The sequence below is a fragment of the Manis pentadactyla genome, chromosome 9, assembly GCF_030020395.1.
Source record: "Manis pentadactyla isolate mManPen7 chromosome 9, mManPen7.hap1, whole genome shotgun sequence".
In the NCBI taxonomy this organism is placed as follows: Eukaryota; Metazoa; Chordata; class Mammalia; order Pholidota; family Manidae; genus Manis; species Manis pentadactyla.
This window is the reverse complement of record NC_080027.1, coordinates 115,921,343-115,935,233: the sequence shown is the minus strand read 5'-3', so window position 1 is coordinate 115,935,233 and position 13,891 is coordinate 115,921,343. Positions and strand designations below refer to the sequence as shown.

Sequence of the window (13,891 nt, the reverse complement as noted above, 5' to 3'; positions counted from 1 at the left end):
ATAACTACCATTTTCTGTGCTGGTGATGCACGTGGTTGTTGATGCTTTTTGCTACTTGATCCCTGAAACTACGGGCAGGACTGTGAGATGGCCATAACTGCAGGAAGTTCTTGCTGGCTTCCGTGTACTTTCCAGGGAGTGACACAGCGGGAGCCAGAAGACAGGGAAGTGGGGAGTGGGTGGCAGGTGAGGAAGGAGACGGCAGAGCAGACAATACTTCCGGGAAGTTTGCTTGTGAAGGAGAAGAGAGGGGTGGGGTGGGATAAAGGGTCAGGAGAAGTTTGTTTAATGGGAGAGGAAGATACCAATGTGTGTTTAGATGCTAACAGGAAGGAGAAAGTAGGGAGGGAGAGGTTGAGGATTAGGAAGGAAGAGGGCACATTGTGGAGAAATGTCCCTGAGAAGGTGGGAGGGCACAGGCTTCAGAGCACCGAGTAGGCACTGACCACAGCAGAAGACAGATGCCATGGGAGGAGGGAGCACATAGTGTGCGGGGCTGTGGACAGGTAGCCAGGGCATATGGATGAGGCTGGCTGGCGTCCTCACGGTAGGTGATCTGAGTTCAGTCTGAGACTCTCCCCAGGTAGGGGCTATGCTGTCAGTTGTTATCTACCATGTGTGTTCCTGAAGCCCACCTACAAACCTGGTCTGCAAGCTCTCTGTGGACAAGTGTCTTTTCCGTGGTCTGCTGGATCTGATCACGCTGGTGCTGATTATCAAACCTTCAGGAAGTTTGCAAGCCAGTTGTTAAACCATTGGTAGCTTGGACTCAGCCATGGTGAGAGAGGGTGTGCACTACGGAAATCAGCAACAGCTCTAAGTCAGGGACCTTTCTTCTCCTGGAAAGCTGCTTGTTGGACATTCGGCAGCAACCACTGCTTTTTCGTCTTGCTCCCCACCTTGCTCCAGTTGGTGCACTGTTTGTCCTGGTCTGCTGTTTGCTGACTGCCCTGCACCTCGTAGGGTGCACATGGTGGCTTGGCTCTGCTATGCTCAACTTCCTTCTCTGTCCCTGGGTTTTTGCAGCCTTGGAGGCTGGGTAGAAATGGGTCATCTGCAGAGTGGAGTGTGGTTTCTGAGAGGTGTGGCAGCTCTTCTGCAAGAGCTGATCCCCTGCGGAGATGCTGTTATTCTCTCCACTCACTGGCAAGTCTGGCAAACTTTGGCTTTAATTATTTATTTCTGTGCCTGCCTGCCTGCGGAAGAGGGATTTTCCCATCCCTTCCAGCTCCATAAAACACACACACACAGAAGCAGCAGTGCAGCTGCCCGCCTGCAGAGGATGAGGGCACTGGCAGTGTAGTGGCAGCCTGTAACTCACCAGCAGAGCAGCTGGCACGGGCCCCCGGGAGTGGCTCTTTTCTTCCCAGTTCTCTAGCTGAGCGCCTGTGCCCGTCTCCCCACCTCGTCCCTCGCCGCAGCTTCTCACAGCTGCTCCCGCCCTGGCTGCCACTGGCCAATAGTGAATGTTGGGGAATCTGGAATCCAGGACCTGAAATGTCAGAGCTCTGTAGCCCTGGGAATATGATGAAGTGCAGAGAACCCCAGCTTTGGGGCCCTACAGATGTGGGGTTGGGTTTGGGGTCTGACAGGTCATCTCCCAGTGATCTAGGGTAAGGTATTAAACTGTCCAGCCTCACAGTTCTCCTCTGTGGAGGGTTTAATGTGATCGTGCTTGTAAAGAGTCTGGAAAGATGTGGTGGGATCTCAAAGAATTGGTTGAAGAGACAGTGTAGGACTGAGGAAGATTAATTATGGATTCAGTATTCCCTCCCTCCAGGACACCTTCCTGGACTGTGGTTCGCCTCCTCTGGGCACTAGTCACTGACATTCCTGATGATGCCCCATGACTATATGCTTCTGTCACATGCTGACACGCAGTGCAATGGTGAACACATTTTATGGTACAAGAAGTGGGCTGGGAGTGAGGTGGAGAGCCAGAGGAAGAAGGAGGGATGTGCTGTTGACTGTTCAAAAGCCAGCATTCTGGGTGGAAAAAACTCTTATTTGGAGCTGTTGCTGATTTCCGTAGTGCACACCCTCTCTCACCATGGCTGAGTCCAAGCTACCAATGGTTTAACAACTGGCTTGCAAACGTCCTAACGATTTCACAATCAGCAGCAGCGTGATTGGATCCAGCAGACCACGGAAAAGACACCTGTCTACAGGGAGCTTGCAGACCGGGTTTGTAGGCGGGCTCCAGGAACACACCTGGTAAATAACAACAACTGATTGCAAAGCATTCAAGAGTGGTTATAAGGTGGCACAAAGCTGCACAAAGAAACCATTTACACAGGAGGATAATCCATAAAAGGAAGGGTCAGAGTCAGCTCAGCACTGGTGTTCTAGATGAGTAAGGCTACACCTACCTAAAGAAGGAAGGTAGATCGTTCAGTGTCTGCAAATGGCATTGGTAAGTGTTTGAAGGCAGAATCTAGACTGTCAGGCTCAGGGGTAAGATTGGCACAGCACAGAGAAAGAACACACAGTGAGTCAGTGGCTTAGATCTTGGGGTCTGCAGTCTGAGAAAGGTGGGTTTGAATCTTGGCTCCACTGCCCACATAGGTTTTATGATGCTAATCCATCTATGTTTTAGTGAGGTTGCATGGATTACATGAGATAACACTGGTAAAATGTTGGCGCAGTGCCTGGAGTTGGTGAAGGCTCAGTGAATGGCAGCCATTTCTATTGCTGTTTGTCTTGTCCCTTTCTTCATGCCCCAGTGTCCCTGAGAACAGAAATCTTCTTCTCCATACCCAGCACAGGGCGTGGCACATCCTGGGTGCCCAGCTCAAGTATTCTGACTGATGGCACGTCTCTGGGCCAAGGCAGGACACCAGGGCATTTGTAGGTTGCTTCTCCCCGCGCCCTTTCTGTCTGGAGTCATGGGGCAGCTTCGAGAAGCTTCGGGATCATTACCTTCTTTTGGGCCGTGCAGCCTGTGACCTTGACATTTCCAGAGGGGCTGCTGCTTCCTGGCCCTTTCATATCTTCTCACCCTGTCCTCTGGATGCATCAAGAAAGATGCTGGCCTGTGGGGATCCTTTGGCTCGTTCCATACATGCTTATCAAGCACCTGGGCTTGGCACTCTGCTAGCCGCTGGGAAGCAAGATGAGTAAGACATAGTCCTGTGCTCAAGGTCTCACTGCTGGTGGGTGAGGGCACTCAGCTATAAGTCAGTGCTTAGGTGCTGTGACAGAGGACAGCGTCCCTACCATGGCGGGCCTCAGCAAAGGCTCTGCCTCACCTGCACATTAGGCCTGTGCATGTGACATGCCAAGGTCCCCAGAAACTCTAGAGGCTTCCACAAAGCCCTTTCAAAATCCTCAAAACACAAATCCTATAAAGCAACGCAATGTAAAATATATCTTCATCTTTTGGGAAGGGGGTGTTAAACATGTCCAGCACATTAACTAAGATGTTGGCGTTATTATGGTTGAGAATTGCCTTGGTACACCCTGCACCCCCTGCACCCCCATCTCTGCTGTGCTGCATGTGAGCTGTGCTGCATGTGTGCTGCATGTCAGCCCATTGCTCGGATGGTCCAATTCTGACATCACTTAGCGTTTGATAGAAGACTGTACCTTACTCTTTCTCCTCCTCTCTCCTGCTTTTCTCATTTTTCTGCTTATTCCCCTTGTTTTATTTAACTATTCACCTCTCAAACCTTCAAAGAACTCTTACAGGTTCACAATGGTCCTAGGGGTACAGCAATTGCTCACTCTCAGCTAAATTTTTTTGTACTGTTTTTCAGTCTGTAGAACAAAGTATTGATTCCAGGTTACAAGCATTCCACTGAGAGGGATGTTCTGTCAGCACCAAAGGCAGTCATGGAAAGACAGAGAATCTAGCTGTGTGTGTGCATGCCTGCACGCGCACATGCACACACACACACACACACACACACACACACTCTGAGGCAGGCAAGTCAGGACCCAGGTAGGCCAGCAGATGACCTGAAATCCTAGAAAGGGAGAGAAGGAAACATGAAGGAATCTAAGAACCAAATAGACCCAAGCAAATGATCAGGCAGGGTGGCTAGTAATGGGTAGTTAGGTGCCAAAGAGGGAAGGGTCAGGGGAAGGAGAGGCCATGATGGGGAGCACAGGCTTTGGGGAGACTTTCTTACTCGACCAGCTCCAAACATAAAAGGGTTGCTCTGTGTTTCCCGCTGGAGTGAATCTGCTCACGGCCATGGACAGTGCCAGGAGATCAGACTTACGGATGAACACGATGGCAAAAATTGACGGGAGTGCAGGGAAACTTTCATCAGCTTTGACTTTTATTTCTGACTCACTTTTCAGGTGGTGAGTGACTGAACATTTTTGTAGTGACCTGCCAGGCTTTAAACAGGAATACGGCCTTACCTATCTCCTCTGTTGGCAAGGACATGGCCTCTGACCTGTGTTTTCAAGGGTGGGAGTGGGTTTTGCTGAGCCACTCACACTGTCTCCTCAGCTGGGTTCTGGCCTGAGATGCATGTTGTGACCAGTTTCAAAGGACATCCTTAGTGTATTAATTTTTAAAGACTTTTAGACTTTGAAATTCATGTAATTGTTCATGATTTCTTCTTTCCTTGGCAATTCAGAACCAAATTACAATCCATTTCTGAAAGTCTGCCTATCAGATCACCATTTTCTTTATAATTCACCCTTGGCCTCATCCTGTTTTCCTCATCCTAGTTGCCTCACTTATTTTTCTTAATCTCTCTGTGCATATAATCTACCTCAGTTCTTTTATAAATAAGCCTTAGAGTTAAATAAGAGTGATCTCTCTAGTATTCTGCCTCTACATTGAATAAATATATATTGACAGTCCATTGAAAGGCTTGTGGATTATTACTTGAAATCTCAACAAACAATATTGGGCCCTTTAGGGCTAGATATTTAGGCAAACACCAGAGGCTGCCCTCAAGGAGATTCTAGGCCCAAATCAGACAAAAGAAATATATAACAAAATTAAAGAGGTATTATGGATAGAAAGGTTTCACTTGCTCCTTCATGCATTTCAGAAACATTACTGAGGACCTGAAATGTATTATTATTGAATCATTTCTTGTGGACAAGCTGTTGGTCCACACAGACAGTGTGCACCTCTGTCGTGGTGAGGCCGTGGGCTGGGCTGGCTCTCGGGAGGAGGTCATGTGTGACTCAAGCAGAACAAGAGTAGAGCGGAGTAGAGCCTTGGCACCTTCCTGCGGGATGCGAGCGTAAGCCAATCCAGCATTCCTTCCTCACTTACCACAGATGCCTTCTTGTCTGGGTTAAGGAGGTGAATGTTTCCTCCAAAGGTTGCTTAAACTCCCAGACTTCTCTGCCTGTAGGCGGTGTGGCTTTCCCAAGCTGCTCTGCTAGCCTTCCCCGGCTCCTCCCACCTCTTCTTAAACAGTGTCCAGAGCTTGAGCCAGACAGCCTGCAGGCCAGTGGGTGCACGAGGCAGCCAGCTCTCACCTGCCCAGTGCCACAGAGGCCCAGCTCTGAACGGCTCTCAGATACTCAGGCTGTCGGGAGGAGGGGAGCCAGGGCAGGCCAGGATGGCAGATGGCTCAGGGTGGCATGCTGTTTTCAGACGCCCTCTACCTTTGCTGCCGGTGCCATCGGAAGCTGTCGGTCACTGTTTTTAGCTTGGCTGCCCATGGGCTGGAGGAGAGAGCTTTTGTAGTCACTCGGGAATGCGGGGTATTTTTAGCGACGAGATTCAGCTTCAGGCATGTGCACCGCGCTCTTCCAGTCACAGGCATGGCAGGGGAGGGCTGGGCCAAAGGCTTGAGGGCTCAGCTGCCTCAGCTGAGAAGTTCATAGAAAAAAGGGGGGTGTGGGATGTATAAGCGGGACCTTCTGGTCCCATGGGACTTTGTTTTCTATAAAAGTCGTGTCACCTCATTCCTTCTCAGAAGCTGCTGCCCAGGTGAAATGGAGGAGGGCCCCAGGAAGGAAGGGAGGTGGGAGAGAAACGGGGCTGACGTCAAAGATCTCACCCAAGACGAACTCCTGGGCCATGGGAATCACGTGTATGGGGCCTGACCCAGAGAGGAGGGGTGGTTGTGAAACGAAGACTCATTGAAACCCTTTTCTTGAGCTTGAAATCAATTTGTGGTTATTTATTTTTTTATTGATGCACAAGAAAGAATGAATGAACAAATATTTGCTCATTCATTTATTCACTCATGCTAGAGTGACATACAGTTTTTAGTCTAGAAGATTTACAAATTACTGAGCTTAATCCATTCTTTTGCTTCTCTTCATTGCCTGACTCTCCTGCCCTCCTCCCCGGCCCCCTCCTTTCAAAGGTGAGGAAACTGAAGCCCAGAGAGGTTAAGTGACTCACCCAAGGCCATACTAATTAGCAGCAGGTTTGGGACTGGGCTCCAGGTGTCCTGACACCCAATTCCCTGTTTTCTATATTGTCTATATATATTATATTTTGGAAACATCTCTGCGGCCTTTTGTTCTTATTTTAATGTATTTTAATGTAAGATTAAATAACTTAAAATACTGCCTGCAGTAGTGGTGGGCAGGGGTTATGCTAGAGTCTTGGAACTATGAGGATTGAAAAATTTCTTTCTTGGCTACCTTTGTTTGGTTTCCATCAGCTCAAATACAGCTCCCATTTATTGAGCACCTGCTACACAGAAGGCACTGTGCCTGGTACATTCACATAGACTATGGGGCAAACTCAACAGCCTTCAACGCAAGCATCAGACCCACGTTTTCAGATCTGAAAACAGAGATATAGAGGGGATAAGTGATTGCTCAAGATCAAATACCAGCAAGTGACGGAGCCAGAATTTAAAATCAGGTCTGTCTGCCAGAAAGACCAGTGTTCTTTCCCCTGACCCCCAGCTGTTTTCATAATGCCTTGGGAACTGCGTTGCTCTGTGTCTTGGGGGTGATGGTGGGCTCTCTGATCAGTGGAATGTGCTATATATACACTTGCAATGTGGATTTTCATGGAAGTATAGATGTAGTCTGTTCCTTCACACTCTTACATCACTAATAAATGAAATGTCTCTTCTCCCTTGAGAATTCTCTCTAGCCTGTTTCCTTAGACCCTCAGCTTTGTTTTATAGCTGCTAACAGTATCCCTGGCCTCTTACCCTTGTTTTAGAGTTGTTTTTGTGTATGTTTTGTCTCTCCAGTGAATTGAAAAAATACAATTTAGTGTAATTGAATGAGGGATTATCGAATGCCTCCCAAGGAGCTAGGAGCTGGGTCACAGAGGTAGCACTGTACTTGGGATCTCCTGACAGGACTGGGCCTTGAGCCACTCATTTATTCTTTTAACAAACATGATGCCAGGCAGCCTCCAGGTGTGAACAGTCTAGTAGGGAGAAGACAAGTACACAAGAAAACCTGAACATCCCAGACACCTCCAACATTGTGGGTCAAAGGAGCGCACACTGATGTTGGTTGCTCAGTGGGCCCCAGTCGCCAGCAATTCACTGGTGTCTCTGAGTGTCCAGGAGAGAGCTCACTGCCTTCCCTGGACCTTCTCAGATGAAACAGGCTTCCTGTACCTTTAGCTTATCATTGCACAAAGGTTTCAACATCCCATTTGGAATACTGAGGATACCAAAGGTCCTAAAATGACATGGGGAATCATGAGGAGAACAGGGGGTCTGCTTTTTCTCAGGTAGTGAGGTTCCCGGGTTGGATGGGGGAGGAGAGCCATCAGCTTACTGTCTCATTAGGATGGCATGGCCTACTATAGCAGGTAATGTGTGAGCCAACATGTGGCTCAGATAAACATACCCTAGGAGTTTAGAGAAAGTTGTGATCAGTACGTATTGGGATCATCAGAGAGGACTTAAAGGTGAAACCCCAGGTCCAGAGCCACCTGTGAACTGATTGCTGCCAAAGTGGCACCCCAGGTCTCCCATTCCCCCACCCCCCATCTCCCTGGCTCGCTCTTCTCAGGCGATAGCAATGGAGAACAAGTGCTGTGTTCAGTTCACCTCCCTACTTAATTCAGTTCCTTTTAGACCACACAGTTTCTGTTTTAAGAAAGGCCTCCATAGGGGCGGCTCTGCGGATTCCCTCTTGTTCTGCCCTGCAACAATGGGATGGCGGCAGATTGTGGCAGACGGAGGTGGCCGCTGGGGCCGCTCTGCCCGAAAGGCGCAAATGCTGCCTTTCAAGTCTGTGGCCGTAACTCAATCTCCCTTTCACTTCTATCTGTGGGATGAAGCCAGGTGGGAAAGTGAGCGGGGAGAAGGTGGGGGCAGTGGTGACCTATTCAGGGTGTGTGAAGAAGGATTCTTTCTTCACCTGGGAAATCAATGTGCACTTTTGATGTTGCCCATGTCTATCTCTGTCTATCTCTTCCTTTAGGGCCACCCCATGTGGGCACTAGGTCTCGAGCCAGGTTGATAAGAATTGGAAGATGGAGGACAAAACCCTTCTGCAAGGCAACAGGACTTTCTCCAGGTTGTCTGGCTCAGTTCCGCTGAGCCTGTCATCAGCATCTCCGAGTCACAAAATGTCGGGCTGGAGCTGCTGTCCTTGGAAAGAAGGGAAGTTGGCATTCGTTCTTGTCCATGGCAATGATCCCGAAAGGTTTCCTGTTTAACATTTTATTTGTATTAAAGAAAAAGTAGCATCTCCAAACTGGAGAGGATTCAGTGTGTGTGTGTGCGTGTGTGTGTGTGTGAGTGTGTGAGTGTGTGAGTGATCAGAATCGACTCTTCAGTAGCAGCCATTTTCAACATGATCCTTGTGTTTGCTTGGCAAAATCCAGGACTGGAAAAACAAAAGGTTTTCCTGCCAGATTCCCTTAATTTCAGTAGCAGCAGGAGCAGTGGGAACCTGGTTCCCTCGGATGCATGTTTGATGAGGATGGCCAGGGGTGAGGCTGGGAGTCTTGTGGGGTGTTTTCCAGTGAACGTGTCGGCTTTCTCTGCCCTTCTTTTCTCTTGTATAAGAACACGTGGCCAGACAGAGTGAAGGACAAATGAACTGGCAGTGTACCAGGAGTAGGGAGGGACAGGAGGGCTCAGAGAGGGGGCAAGGGTATGGGAGAAATGGACACTGTGGGGTCGCAGGGGAGAGGTCAAGGGTCACCCCTCACCTGCTGGATCTGGAGAGCGTCCAAGGAGCCTGGTGCTGGAATGTGAGACCGAAGGATGAGTCCCGAGGTGCCTGCCCTGTGGGGTCGCAGCACACTGCCTGGAAAACAGAGGCTGCCTAGTTACAGGGGATGATACAGACGGAGGGGCCAGCAGCCCAGACTGAGCAGGAGCAGCTGGGGAATTTCCACTGGCTCCACGGTGAGGTCGGCTTGTGTGTGAACCCCCTGGAGCTTTTTAGGAGTCCCGAGAGCAGCCTGGAGGGGGCATGGGATCCTGTGGCGGCCTGCTCGTGGGGATGATCCTGAAATCTGGACCTGTAGTCTGAGGGACCTGACAAAGAGTGGATAAAGAGCTGTTAGCTCAGTTATTTATTAGTTGTATTCTTTCTCACCCCTTTCTCAGACTTTATGATCTGGGAAGAAACTTCATAGAACTGAGAGGGTCAGTGAGTATGTGACCAGCACAGTGAGCTCACTAGAAGGTCACCGGCTTCCACATGAGGTCAGAGGAAAGGTGGATGGTGGTCCCTAAGGAGTTGGAACCCCTCATCTCCGGAGTAAAGATCTGCTTATCACCTCAGGAACTGGGGCACCACTGGATCAGATCACTCCCCTGAATTATCTGGTTAATCACAGCTCTCCTGTACAGACTCCAAAGTGTCCAAGGGGTTACTTAAAGACAAACAGCAACAGCTACACCCTCCCCCTCCACCCACCAAATACCTCCAGCCCTTTTGCAAAGCACTAAGTCTCCTGATAGTGATGACTTAGGTGGATGACAAAGCGGCTTCACTCCCTAAGTCCTTGCTGTGGCTCGCTGCCATCCTGTGGTGCCACAGCTAGTCCTCTGAAGGAATGGTTATCTTCATTTTACAAATGGGGAAACAGACTTGCAGACCTTCACTTGCCCACAGACACATAGAGCTGTGACTTGAACTTGGGTGTGTGTACCTGCAAGGCCTGGCTGGAGCACCCCCAAGGGTGAGGCAGTCCTGGTGCTGGAGCTCCTCCGCTTGCCCAGGTGAGCGAGAAAAGAATGGGAGTCTGGGCCCCCAGGGTCCTCCTTGCAGGCCTGGGACAGCCGAGAGGAGAGCTCAGCTTTGCCAGGGTCATGTCAGTACGTCAAGTTGAAGACTGCATCTGGATTCCTCTTGTTGACTGGGGTCTTCCAGGATAGATTTGTGTGTGTGTGTGTGTGTGTGTGTGTGTGTGTGCATGTGCATGTGTATGCTTGCACACATGCACAGGCATGACAGAGAGGCAGAGACAGAGACAGACTGCAAAGGAAGGCAAGATTCTTTGTAGCAGATTACCTGGGAAGCCCCTATGGAATGGATTTTGCTCATTCTCTCCATGTAAGTGTGAAAGTGAAGGACTAAAAAAGGGATAGAATAGGACAGAGGCTGAGCGTGAACCAGCCCTCGCAGGCATGACTATCATCTGGAATTCTAAGGCCTAAGAAATAGCTCGTCTGTTGTCCAACGCTTGGACAAGCATCCAACATGGAAGCAGACCATTGAAAACCTACTTTTTTCTGAGATACTGAAGATGCCCTTTGATCAACTGACTGACTACTTAAGATTATGGCAAACATGTTGCCCATTTAATGTTGCCCCTTTTAAATACATTTTTGTTACAGGGTTTTAGAGTATTCTCTGTGGACATCGCTTTTTCTAAGTAGGAGGCTCTTCTTGCCTTGAGTTTGTTTGTGTGAACTTGACACTTCAAGATGAGTGAAAAATCCTGTGGGCTGCGTGGAAGAGATACATATTGTACCTGAACTATCCGTGTGAACTGATGCATTTTCCAGCACTCCCTGTTAGGCAGGGACATGGGATGAATTCTGGTCAATGGACTCTAGCAGAAGTAATAGATGTCAAGTCTCAGTCAAAGCACAGAAGGGATATGAGTCCTCCCTTGCTGCATTCAATCTGGAAGCCACATGTTGAGATGTTGGTGTCACAGATGGACATCAGACCCACTGATCTGCAACAGACATGGGAGGAGCAAGAAATAATGTATTAAACCACTGAGATTTTAGGATTTGTTACCATAGTATAGTTTAGCCTGACTTTCTGGAAGAAAATTCAGCACTGGGTTTTTATCCATCTTATTTTATTTTCATGAAGGTGGGAAAGAGTATTAAAATAAGAAAATGGAAAGGAACACATTGGGGATGTTCCATTTGTTTGGCATTGATCTCACCTTTCGCCAATGAGTTGATAAGTTTCCTGTCACCAGTGAAAGTGTAGGATTTATGCTTCTTTGCATCTTCCAGGTGCACAATACATGCTTGATAAATGGTGGTTGAACTGAGATGAGTGGAACTTGGCCCATTAAAATACAATCTCCATGGGAAGCAATGTTTCAGTTTTGTTCATGGCTGTATATCTGGCCTGTAGAGTAGTGCCTAACATATAGTAGATGCTTAATAAAAAGTTATTGACTGAATCCCATCACTACAGACCTATAAGCTCCCTTGATGACCTGAACCAGAGTCCTTGAAGACTTTCCCTTACTTCTGGAAGTACCTGGAGAAACCTATGGCATCCATTCTCCGACCAGCTGCTATGAGAGCTGTGAGGTTCTTTTTTAAACTTGAGAGTCTTTCCCAAATCCAGGCACAAGACTGCTGGGTAACTGACAGCCAGAAGCTGCAGATTAGAGTCGCACTTTATAACCTGCATTCCAGGAAAGATGGGTGCACCTGTGAAGACAGCCACGATGTGGGATCTCACACCCCTTCACTGCTGATGGACAAGGTTGGAGGCATATCCCTATACCCTTATGGATGTTTCCACCGATTGCGTCATGTCCTCCATGGAGCGAGGGTCAATTTTATATGTCAACTTGGCTATGGTACCCAGTTATTATTCAAATATTAATCTAGGTTTTGTTGTGAAAGTATTTTGTAGGTGTGGGTCTCATCTGATCAGCTGAAGATGAGCCTAAGAGCCAAAATTGAGATTTTTGGGGAGAATTCTGCTTCAAGACTGAAACTACTGACCTCCCCCTTGTTGACCTGCTGGTTAACTCAGTCCTATTTTTATTGAAAGCATTTTTATACGAGAGTAAGGCCAGATTGCGGAGGGCCCAGGAAAGTGGTGGAGGGAATGTCAAGGCAGGTGCCTACCAGAAGTGAAGGATCACCTGGCTGAGAGGGAGGAGCTGTGGTGGGAAGGTGTTTTTGAGTTGCTCCAGGACCCTGAGAAGATGACACCCCTTGTCTCTTGTGGCATAGTGGGCCACCGGGCTTTTGCTGAAGGTTTCAGAGGGAAAATTAGAAATGTTGCTGAGGGTCTTCATAGAGCTCAGACTTGCCCAGCTGGAGGGGTTATTGTGCCCTGAATCAGGATGGAAGACACTGGGACACTTGGCTCTCTTGGCCAAGGTCTTTCCTGAGCCAAAAGGGAGGATGAAATTGCTTGTGCCCTGATGGGAGAGGTGGGCACTCCTGGCTTCGAGGCTGGTAGGGGTTGGCCCCAAGTGACTGAATGAGCTCATTGATAATGCAGCAAACCAAGGTGGCAGGTAATCAATTGGTGAGGCTGGTGGCACAGATGGAAAGTGCATTGGGATATCAGGCTGAAGTGGTCAATGAGGAGTTCCTGGAGGGTCAGGTCATTACAAATTGATGCATTTCTACATTTCTACTGGGGGTGTTGGAAGTGGGTTGAGCCCAGCAGTGGGGAGGGGGCTTCTGAGAGGTCACAGATTGGTCGAATGTAAGGGCCACTCAGTCCTCTGTTTGTCTTCTGGCAGCTACACCAGTGGGCCTGGTGGGAGAGAGTGTGGCAGGGGCTAGCAGTGGGCTTGGTGAGTTGGTTACTCAGCACATTGGCACAGCCCATCGTATTGGCTGCCTTGCATTTTGTGGGTGTTCAGAAGTCTTGTTGCTCAATCCCAAATGTTCCCACTTGTTTTCCTAGCAGGTACAGGATGGCTGCTAACCAGCCCCCTCTGAAGCCTGGGTAGGCAGGACAATGAGCCTGGGCTGCTTCCTGTGAATTTGTTTGCATCCTTGGTCCCTGCCTCTGAGACTAGTCCCTTTGGTGTATGCTGGGCAGACTGTCTATCAGGGAAGTCCTCCTTAAGTTCTGTCTGCAGAAACCAATTCTATTCTAGGCCATCCATCCTTAGACCAGCTGAGCAAGTGTCAGATGGGATGGGATCGGGGTGAGGGTAGAGGAGAGAGATGGCTTCACAATTATGGTGAGGAAGTTGATAAGGAGGGAGGGAGAAGAGACCTCCATGCCATTTCTTTGATGGGGACACTGAGTATGATACACTGTGGCCTGAGAAAGCAGAGGGATGAGGTCCTGTTCCCCTTATGTTGTGCTTTTCCTTTGCCCCAAATGACCTCTGCCCTCTCTACAGAGACGTCTCAGCATCCTAGTATGTTTTCTGTTGGAAGCAATTCCCACATTGTGTACAAGTCCCTGTTTCCCCCCTCAGAAGCTGAGTGGAGCAGCCATGCCCTGTCCTGCTCCCTGGTGTCTGGTCAGCATGCAGATGCTGTGGTCTTGGATGACTGGATGCTTCCATCTACCTGGTGCTGGAAGCGGGATCCAGCAGGGGCAGTGTGCGTGCCTGACAGGACTGGTACCTGGGATTGCAGACGGGGCTGTGCCTGGGGGCAGTCTGGCTGGCCCTCAGTTCCCTGGCCTGCTTGCTCTGCCTGTTGGCTGCTTCTCCTGTATTCCCATCACCTCTGTGAGCAATCAGTTATCCTTCCGATAAATCTCTCTTCTACTGAAGTTGGAGTTGCTTTCTGAGTTGACAACTGAGAATCATGACTGAGAGCGCTCCTGGAGCCCACAGAGC

The 13,891-nt window shown here is 49.1% G+C and overlaps 1 protein-coding gene across 1 annotated transcript in view; it reads left to right on the top strand.

Annotated features, from left to right (window-relative positions):
• Nucleotides 1–8,604, top strand: part of RPS6KC1 (ribosomal protein S6 kinase C1) — a 307,376-nt gene extending 298,772 nt beyond the window's left edge. Inside the window, exons 17-18 of the transcript XR_008999393.1 lie at nt 6,605–6,799; nt 8,332–8,604. The gene's annotated coding sequence lies outside the window, so the exon portion shown is untranslated. The remainder of the gene's footprint in view (nt 1–6,604; nt 6,800–8,331) is intronic.
• The last annotated feature ends 5,287 nt before the right edge of the window (nt 8,605–13,891 follow it).